Source organism: Rousettus aegyptiacus, unplaced genomic scaffold, assembly GCF_014176215.1.
Source record: "Rousettus aegyptiacus isolate mRouAeg1 unplaced genomic scaffold, mRouAeg1.p scaffold_m13_p_3, whole genome shotgun sequence".
In the NCBI taxonomy this organism is placed as follows: Eukaryota; Metazoa; Chordata; class Mammalia; order Chiroptera; family Pteropodidae; genus Rousettus; species Rousettus aegyptiacus.
The window spans coordinates 75,789,482-75,799,612 of record NW_023416306.1 but is presented as its reverse complement, the minus strand read 5'-3'; positions in this window follow the sequence as shown (position 1 = coordinate 75,799,612).

The window sequence follows — 10,131 nt, the reverse complement described above, 5'->3', positions numbered from 1 at the left end:
AGCAATCCCTCTTCTGGGTATTTACCCAAGAAATTTGAAAACATTTATCTGTAAAGATATATGCTCCTTATGTTCATAGCAGCATTATTCTCAGTGCCCAAGACATGGGAACAACTGAAGTGTCCATTGATAGATGATTGGATAAAGAAGATGTGGTGCATACATGTAACGAAATACTACTCAGCCATAAGAAAAGTAAAATACTGCCATTTGCAACAACATGAATGGACCTCGAGATAATCATACTAAGCAAAATAAGTCAAACAGAAAAAGTTGAAACCATACAATTTTACTCATTTATGGGATATAAAACTGAAAGCGACAAACAAACATGACAAACAAACAAAGACTCATAGACACGAACAACATTTTAGTGATTACCAGAGAGAAGTGGGGAAAGGGAGAGATAGATAGGGATAGGAAGGATCAAAAAATATAGTTATTGCAGAAAATTTAACTTTGGGTGGTGAATACACAATGTATTATTGAATTGCACACTTGAAACATATATAATTTTATTAACCAATGTCACTCCAATGAATTTAGTAAAAAAAAAAATTCTTCTAAAATGAAAGCTGCTGACATCTGAAGTAGACAGCTATCCCAAAACATCGACAAGGACTGTATATGTATGGATTGATGTTGAAGCCAGAAACCATTTTGTTCGATTGTCTTTACCTGTCTGCTAATGGTATTAGTCATAATAATAGTTCTACTTGTTCTTTGGGTTTTCTCTATAGCCCAACTGTTTATTACTGAAGGTGCATGAGATAACTATTAATGCTCTTTTTATACCTTATGTACTAGATGAAAAATACAAAAAAATAAGAGAGATGGCAAAACTCAGATCATGATAGTTGATAGTATAGAAATTATTCACCATCTTTTTTATTTTTTTACAACAAAGGCCATAAGACCTGACTGCCTTCCATTTACCTGCCCTTCCATTGGGGGAAAATTTAGCCTCAATTCACAACCAATGGTTTTGGTACTTTCCTAGCCCCAATGGTTCACTGTTTCAACAAGGTGATGTCAATACTGAGACATCCTAGGAGTGAGCCTTCCTAACACTGTGTGACCACACTATCATACCAAAAGTTCAGTCATCAACGCATCCTTCAAACTGATTTGTGACCAAAAGGGGGGAACTGTGCATGAAAAGGAGGTGCTGTAATAAATCTAACTGAAAGTAACCACACAGGGTGATCTGATCATAAATTCCTAATTAGGCAGGTGATGGTGAGTAGTCACACCCCATGCATATAACTTCTTTAGTAAAAGGTTTATCTTTGCCTTAAGCAAGCTCTGTCTCTTGTTTTTGTGCAGCTAGGATTAACACATCTTTGAAATAAGTATAATCACCCTCAAGAGAACACATAATCTTGTTAACTAACCATCTTATAATCCAGTCCCTGCCTCACTTTCTCCCACCTTCATGAAATCTTCCTTCCATTCCCTCCTTTATCTCAAATATATAAAAGAAACTGCAAAACTATTATTCTCCAAAGCATTTGAGATCTTGCTTCCCAGGAATTATCATCAGTTTTGGCTTAAATAAAATCTTATGAAAATTCTTTACAGATTTGGATGTTTCTTACATCAACAAATATAATTTGGAGATACTGTTGAGGATACTTGCTGATGAGTTGATTGAGAGAGGGGATTGAGACAAATGTAGGAATCGGGAATGATTTCAGGCTCTAGTTTGGTCAAGGAGGTGTATGATGGTGTGTATAAAAAGGCTGAGTTGGGAAAGCTGGGGAAGGAAAATGTGAGAATAAATAAAATTAGAGTTCTGTTTTTATCTGGATGCTCCAAGCATACATGTAAAGACTTAATACATAGTTGACAGAGAAAGGAGTGTCAAGAAAAATTTGTTGTTAAGAAGGTGCATATTTAACCAGATGAAGAGGGAAAGTTGATGCAGGGGGAAAAGGAGATAATTGCTTGAGCAAAGGCTCCCATGAGAAATTGAGGTTTTGGAGAAACGAAAACATAAGCATGCCAGAGCAACTGGAACAGAAGTGCACAGAGTACATGTTAGGCTTTGAAGGGAGCAGAGACTTTGCATCATACCAGGAAATGGGTGAGAAGGCAGGTGGCTGGTGCATTTAGTGGTGCAAGTTGAAGAAGTTTTATCTTATTGTTTCACATTCCTCATAGGTGAAAAGCCAAGGTCGTGAGCCTAGAATAGGGAGGGGAGAAGATGGTAATGTGGGAAGACTGAGGAACCAAGAGCTTTGGAAAGTCATTTTGGACTGTGTCACAGCAAGCACACTAGGGTTTGTCACAGAATGGCCTGTAGTCTGAGAACTTACTTGAGGTTCGCAGTCAAAAATTTACAGTGATTTGATTTTTCTTATAGGTCCAGGTTATTGGATACATAGTTAGAATAGCTGGACTGTCAACGAATATGATAGGAGGAGAGCAGAGTGTTTTAAAAACAGCACCATAACTATCTGAGTAAGGAAGGCGTGAATAATTGGTGGGGGCCTACGTTTAATAAAGAAAGTGGATGGTCCATGAATTAGAGATCTAAATTAGCTTTAGGAACTGCTAGTACAGCTGTTAGGATAAATGAGCTGCAAGACTAAAAATCAAAGGTGTGGGAAAGGATTGGAGCTTTAACCTGAGGTATAGTGACCTGATGGTGAGATGTGTGACACTTAAGTAAGGAGCTTAAGTGGGAATAGAAGAGGCACTCTACCATTGTCCTTGCCCATCAACCTGAGGCTTGTTAATCTAAAAATAAAAGGCCAAAGTGAGAGGCAACAAACATTTATTTGATATCAATAAAAATAGCTATTCAGGGAACACTGATTCAAGTAGAAGTCCAAATAGTGTTCCTGTTAGGAGACAAAGACAAGAGGTATTTATGAGAAAGAAAAAAGGAACAATTAGATCAGTAGAAGGAAGGCATTTCTATTGGTGCAGATGACATAGCATAGTGATATCAATCTAAATGATGTTTTTAATTTTCAGCCCCGTAGTCACAATATGTGCTTTATTATTATCTTTGCAAACAGTTCCTTGGAACACGATGTTGATTTAGATCCAATCCAAAGGTTATTTTGCCTTGTTTTAATATTCCAAAGGAGTAAGACATGCAAGCCAGTTCCTACGGGATGGAGGCTCTGGCTTCGTTTTAAAGTGACTATTTTATAGGCCGCTGTTGCATAGAGAAACATGGTGGCCAGAGTTTTGTGAAGAGGGAAACTTCTCCATCTTTCTGTCCTTCTCTGACCCACTTCCTCCCCCAGCCTTCTTCCTAGATGGTCTACAATCATCTTTCCTTCTGGAACCACATCCTGAAAACCCTCGGGAATGGAATTATGCAAATCATTGCCTCTCTGTGAATTTCACTCTGAGCACTCAGCCAGGCCTTTGCCACTGGCTTCATTATCTGCATTTGCCAAAGTGCTGAAAACTCACATACCCTCTCCTGTGGGTCACTATGAGCACCCAAAGTGGGTGTACACATGTGACACTGGCCTCTTTTAGATGTACCTCTGATCTTTAGCTTCCTGGACTTGATCTCTCTCCTATAGATATGGAAGCTTGAAGACAGTATACACATGCACAGATCAAAGTTTTCTCTGCAGTTTAAATATCTGACCTGGAGAGGAATGATGCCTGTGTTCTTTGACTGATGTTAGCAACCTGTACATGCATTAGCACATGTGTGAGCATAGATTATCCCAATTTGCATACAGCTCGTGTCTCCATGATTGATAGCTATTACCTCAGAAGGAAGTCGACACAGGACCTATCCAATTTGTAAGTGCAGGTTTGAAAGACCTTGACATTTCTGGACAAGCAATCCTAAGGAATGGACAAAAACAAGTGCCCATGGCCTTGCATGGCCCCCTGGCTACAATAGAAAGCCACGTGGATCAAGGCTAGGTCGTGGCAGAAGGTAGGAACATCTCTGAGGCAGATCTCTGGAATTAGGTCACAGTAAGAAAACAACCAGATTGTGGGTAGTTACATAATCACAAATAAAAACGAACAAATTTTTAACTTGACATAAATAGCAACTGATAACAAGTATGTCAACTTTGATTTCCTGGGAAATATTGTCCTTTTTATTTGCTGTTTATTGTTTGCTCTAAAATGCACACCTGAAGACATTTTTTTCAAGGGATTTTTTTAGAGTATTCTGAACAATGTAAAACTGAATATGTTCTATTTTTGAATCCCTACACCTAGCTGCAGGAGGCAAACATATTCACATTAATCAGCAGGAATCTTCAGACTCAACAAGCAATGCAGTCACTTTATATGGATTCTTTTTTATACCTCTCAGCTAACTAGGTACGTGGGTGGTGAGAACAGTGGTTCCATACCAGGGACAAAATACCCTGTCACTGGCAGCAAGGACCTTCATGTCTTTCCTCACCCATGTGGCAGAATGGCAATTGGAGCTGTTTCTCAATTCACAGGGACAAGTCCCACTGAACTTGTTGCATCTTCTTGCCTTTCCCAGGGCTGTACCTGAGGCACAGGCCAGATCATGCTATTTATCAAACCCAAGTCCTTGATATCAACAACCCAGGGAATGCTGCATACCCCTTCCTCTCATTAGTAGTAAGTGGTTCTCATTCATGCAGAACAGAGAAACTAATACCATCTCAGAACGACTGTGCCACCAATCTTTAAATCCTTCCCATCACCCCAGAAATAATAGGTAACACAAAAATAAAATAAAGTAAGAACATGCACAGTTTGATGGATCAGAAATGAGTCAGAAACATGGTCTGAAGTTTGCAGCAAGACTGAAAGCTGCAGTCACAGGCTTCTTTCCACAGAAGTGGAAACAGACTTGGTGTTTTCCCACATGTTGAGCGATCACAACTCCAAAAGCACTCTGTATGTATCGAGGGCTGAGAGGCAGACTTACTGCATAAACTGGGCCTGGACCAGAGGGATTGGGCTGCTCTGCAGTCACACGCAATATTCCAGGATCTGGCCAACCCATGTTGCCTCAAGACCTTGATTTTAGATGAACCCACGATGTCATGAAGTCACTATAGGGAAGGAACCTCAAGCTGTGCCTATGAGAACTGCGGCCCCTATGAAGCCGTGGTGATAGGACAAGAAAAGCAACGGCAAAACTGCTAAATCAGTGATTAAAGAGAAAAAAAACAAAAACTTGTCATGCAAGATTTATTTGCAAATCAAAATTTTGATTACACAGCCCAAATGAATACTAACCAAGAAAATCCAGCAATTAGAATGTTCTCTCTCCTGGCTAATGAAGTACTACAACATACTGAAATGGTTGTCATATAAATATGTTGATATCTTTGGAGAGATAAAAGAAGGATGAGTCTGCACCATAAAATAAGTAATTATGAATGAAAGTACGAGGGTCATGTGCACACACACAAAAAATAACTAATTTGAAATGTTAGAAATGGTAAATACAGCCATCGAAATTTTTAAAACTCTTGAAGGATAATATAAACATTATGCTATATTTTCTCTCTTTGAAAGTAAGAAAATGGGGTAAATCAGAAGAGTAGTTCCTGCCTACAACAGAGTACAAAGAGTTAAAACAATTAAAGATATTGTTTGTGGTTGAAAAACTCACGGAGCAATTTTGAGATTGAAGAAAGAACTGAATAGCCAGTTAAATCAAAATTAGCCTAGTCATTCTGGGGTAAAACTAAAAATCATCAAAGAAAAAAAAAGAAAGAAAAGAAAATTGTAAAAGCTACCAGAGAAGGCAGATCCACAAAAGGCTGATAATTACCAGACAAATTTTTCATTAATAGCAAAAGATACCAAAAGACAACGAAATAACTTAGTTTTAAAATCACAACTTCCAATCTTGGATTCTGTATGTTGAGTAGGAAGAAGTAATCAGAGAAGAACCTGTCAAACAGGAGAAAGAAAAATGCATTAAAGTCAGACAGAAGAAATTGATAGCTAAATACATAAATTCAAGAGAAACTGATCTTGGAAAAGATAGAGAAAATAAGGAGAAAAGATGGGCAGAACTGGGGAGAAGTTTGCATTCTCTTAGGCATAATAGTGATACCTTGACTCTCTATCCCACCAACAGAACTGTATCTGACAAAGCTCATTACATATTCACTCCTCATTGAAGTTGACCTAGTAAAATTAGACACATCCACCCTGACTTAGTGTAAATGCCTTATAATAAGTAAGTCTACATGTAAATGAATCAAACAATAATTAGAACTTAAGCTTCATTCTGGAGAAAGGTTTAGAGTAAAATTTGGAAAGATTTTATATCCAAAATTAAATAATAAGAAAATAATATAATTTATGCAGTAAAAGGGTTAATTTCATTTTCAGTGCTTGAAGGCACACTCGCTCACCTTTTTCATGTCTAAAAAGACAGCTTAGGGCTTAGAACTAGGAAAATTCAGCTTCCCTCTCAGGAACTCTGCATGAGATTCAGATAAATCCAAGTTTTTCTGCTGTTTTAATTTCTCTCCCAGGGTTAGGGGTCACCCAGAAATCAGCAAAGAATATTAACCCTACACTCAGCCATACTATCATTCAATAATGTGAGTGAAGCACAAACATTTTCAAAAATAAAAGACAAAGTAGTTTCCCATTGAAAATTTTTTTCTTAAAATGGACAGGAAGGATCCAGAGAGATAGGCAGAACATAAGAAATACTTAAAAGCAAAGAATTTGTAGACCTACCTACAAAATCAAATTAGCTCAATACAGTAAAAACTAAAATTGTGTTTGTTTTAAAGAAAGAGTAAAATTAAAGTACTTTCAATAAGGAAGATGGCTGTAGAGATTTAGAGGATAGCAAAAGCACGTAGTTACTTGTTTTGTTCAGGATTTCACAATGTGGGGGTAGAATTGTTTGTGAACTTAACAATTCTTAAGCAACGGTGACTCTTTTAAAAGTCTTGGAGTGAGTTCAAGAAAGGACAACTTTTTCAACTTTATTATTATTTTTTTTTGTAATTATATATTGATAAATAGGGAAGTAGCTGGAAGAGTAGAAAGAATATTGGGGTCTACAGGGGTCTATATTTAGTAATTTATTTAATGGAATATATCACAGATGTTTTTGTGCGCAAAGGTAGATATGTTTGTACTTAGTGATTTAGAAATAAAACAAGAACACTTATAGAGGGCAGGGAGGTGAGCTTTGGGGATCTGGAGAACAAGAAGAATGAGTGGTCTCAGAGAGAAGGAGAAAAGATTGATGAAGGATTCCTGGCAGACAGGTGGAGGGCAGTCCACTTAATGTTGGAGAAGACGAATTAAAATGCGGCCAAATGTCATAGCTACATGTTTTGCTCCAGTCATGTTCAGCCGCTTGGGTCTGTCAGCCTTAAAAATAAAGCAGCCAGTTTTTTTACCAGCAGAGAAATTGCAATTCAGAACATAGAAATGATGGAAAACCAGAGGCAAGTCCAAAGAACAAAAAAGAGAAGCATTATTTTATAGAGAAAAAGGAGGAAGTTGGGAAGGGTGGTTATGAGCAAAAGTCCATTAGAGGAGAGCAAGAGTTCAAGGCTGTGGTAGCTTCTTGTTGGCTAAGTTGATGTGGCTTTTCACTGTCTGGGTTGTTGCTAGGGAAGAAGAAAATCTTCCTTACTCCTGTTGGGGTATGTAAAGTAAGCTGCTTCTTGCCTCAGTTTGCAGAGAAAGCAGTGACAATTGGTACTTACATGAGAGCGCCCCCCTGAGGGCTTCCTGACTCTATTTGAACGAGACTTTTTCTTTATTTATTTCCACAGGTGTCTGTCACAGATTAAGCAGATTGTTTAACCAAAGTTGAGTGTTTAAAGGACAAGTACATAAAAGAAGAAAGGTGCAATAACATTGAGGTTATTTACAAGGGAGTGATTATTGTGAAGAAAGTGGGGATATGGAGGTGTGATGATTACTGGCTTAAATGGCTCTGGTGGTCAAACTAGAGCAAGTCCTACAGTTGATAATGACCCAGTCTAGAATTTAATCATGAGAATGGATTTATGAGGTGAAGTGTAGAAAAGAGTATTGCCAAATAGAGGGTGCAGGAGTGCAGGAGCTTGCATATAGGGTGCTTTGGTCTACATGAATGCGGAAATCATCAAATATGGTGACAGAGCAATATAGAGAAGACAGAAAGCTGGTGATCTTTGGAAATACTGGGAGTACTTTGCACATAATTACAACCAAAAAAAGGCAGAAGGTGCTATGGTCTTAGGGCATGGGCTTCAAAGTTAGTGGAATGTAATTAGTGAGGAAGGACAGCAGTCATGAAGTCATAGTAAGGAATAGTAAGGTGCATTTCCCATTTCAAAGTTGGAGAGTAAAGAAATGGGAGTTGGGGTAGTGGCTACTACTTGAGATGCCAAAGGAAAACAGTGTCCCTAAGAAAGAAATAGTTTTCAGAGTATGAAAATAAAATATGTGGCCCGTGGTGTCTGTGGGGGCACCATTGGGAGAGTTGGGGGAGTTGGAGAGGCCTCTGACCACCATGTGGTATGTCCTGGCATGAGGCCTGAGGTGCATAGGGCTGCAGAGCCTTATGGAATTAACGCTACTAATCTGTTAAGAATATGTGGGTCAGCATTTCTAACAATGGCTTATTTTTAGACACCAGGCATTGTAGGCAGTATGTTGGCCAGGGGATGGGCTGAAATGAGTAAGCGGGAACCAGTGGAGCCCATGTGGGGAGGGTATGTGGCAATACCCCTAGACTATTCCTCAGCTAAAAGGCCCAAATGAGGCCTGTAAGTATACAGAAACACTAGCCCAGCTGACGTGTGAACAGAAATTATCAGCTTGTGATACAAGGTATGCCTTCTGGCATGTTCTCTATGATGAATATTCCTCAGAATAGGTCAAATGTTTCACATTTGTGATGCAACGATCTTCTTTTTTACTGGGAGACATGACTGGCCCTAAAGTCTTCTGTCCTCAGCTCTCCTTTAAGGTGTATCACCATAGATATGAATCATGCCCAGCCCCAAAGTCACTTTACTCCAATGACTCTCACCCAAGTTATAGCTAATCGTCTCCTTTCCATCACTGCTGAGAAAATGATAAATGGCCAGAATTAATGGGAGTCCCAAGATAACTCTGGCTGAGTGAACAGGCGTGTAATATCTCTAGGCCAACAAATGACCAGTCATGGCATAGATAAAGGGGTAGATTCTGCCATGCTTCAGATATCCAATCTATGAGGACCCTGTTCGTAGAACACTCTGGACTACAATTATACATCAGACCACACCCTGAACCACTGATGTTAACTACCCTAGTACAAGAAATCATGTATACATTTATCAGTTCAACATATCTCCATGTCTGTCCTTTCTGTTCCAGGAAACTGGTAAGTCGAAGAATGTGACCATGATGGATCATGCCTTCAAGTTGCTTACAGTCAAATAGGGGCCAGTTTTCTGTTATCATCTATAAAAACAAGATGCTAATAATCCAAAGTCTGCTTGGCTGGAGAGAGTAAATGTTCATTATTTTAAAAGCCTCTTTCCCCACTCTCAGGTCAGAAAACAGATCTCTCAAGTATTTTCTTATATTCTCTGTGTTGGTTAAATGATGTAAAATGTCATTTAGAATCCATGTTCCCTAAGCCCTTCGTGTCACAGAGAGCTCTTTCAAACCTCTGGAACACTCTGGAAACATCTGCTGGCCCAACTGGAGTACTGATGATTCAACTGTGAGACATGAAGTAAAAGTTATGCTCAATGATATTCAGCTTGTCATTTTTCTCATTCCTTAAAGAAACTATAAAGGCATATCAAATCAATTAAGATGCTTAAGTTTTGCTGAATTTATCCTTCTTACAATTGACATCTTTATTCAAAAAGACATATGCCAGCCTTCTTATTCGTAGCTCTTCCATCACTGTCTTACAGCTTTTACATTTTCTTATCTAACACTTTCACTGTACTTAGGAAAATGCCACTTATTTGGTTGAAATACTAACAATTATCTTGTGTGATGCAGATTTCATAATTTGTTAAAATTTCTCTTTGACCTGTCAACATTTTGACATCAGTTGCAGCGGCAAATGGTATACAATGAAGTCTCTCTCTTTTTGTCTCTATCTCCCTCTCCTGCCTCTCTAATATATACACGTCTGCATGCATATCTTCAAACTAACAGAGGTAGGCATATTCT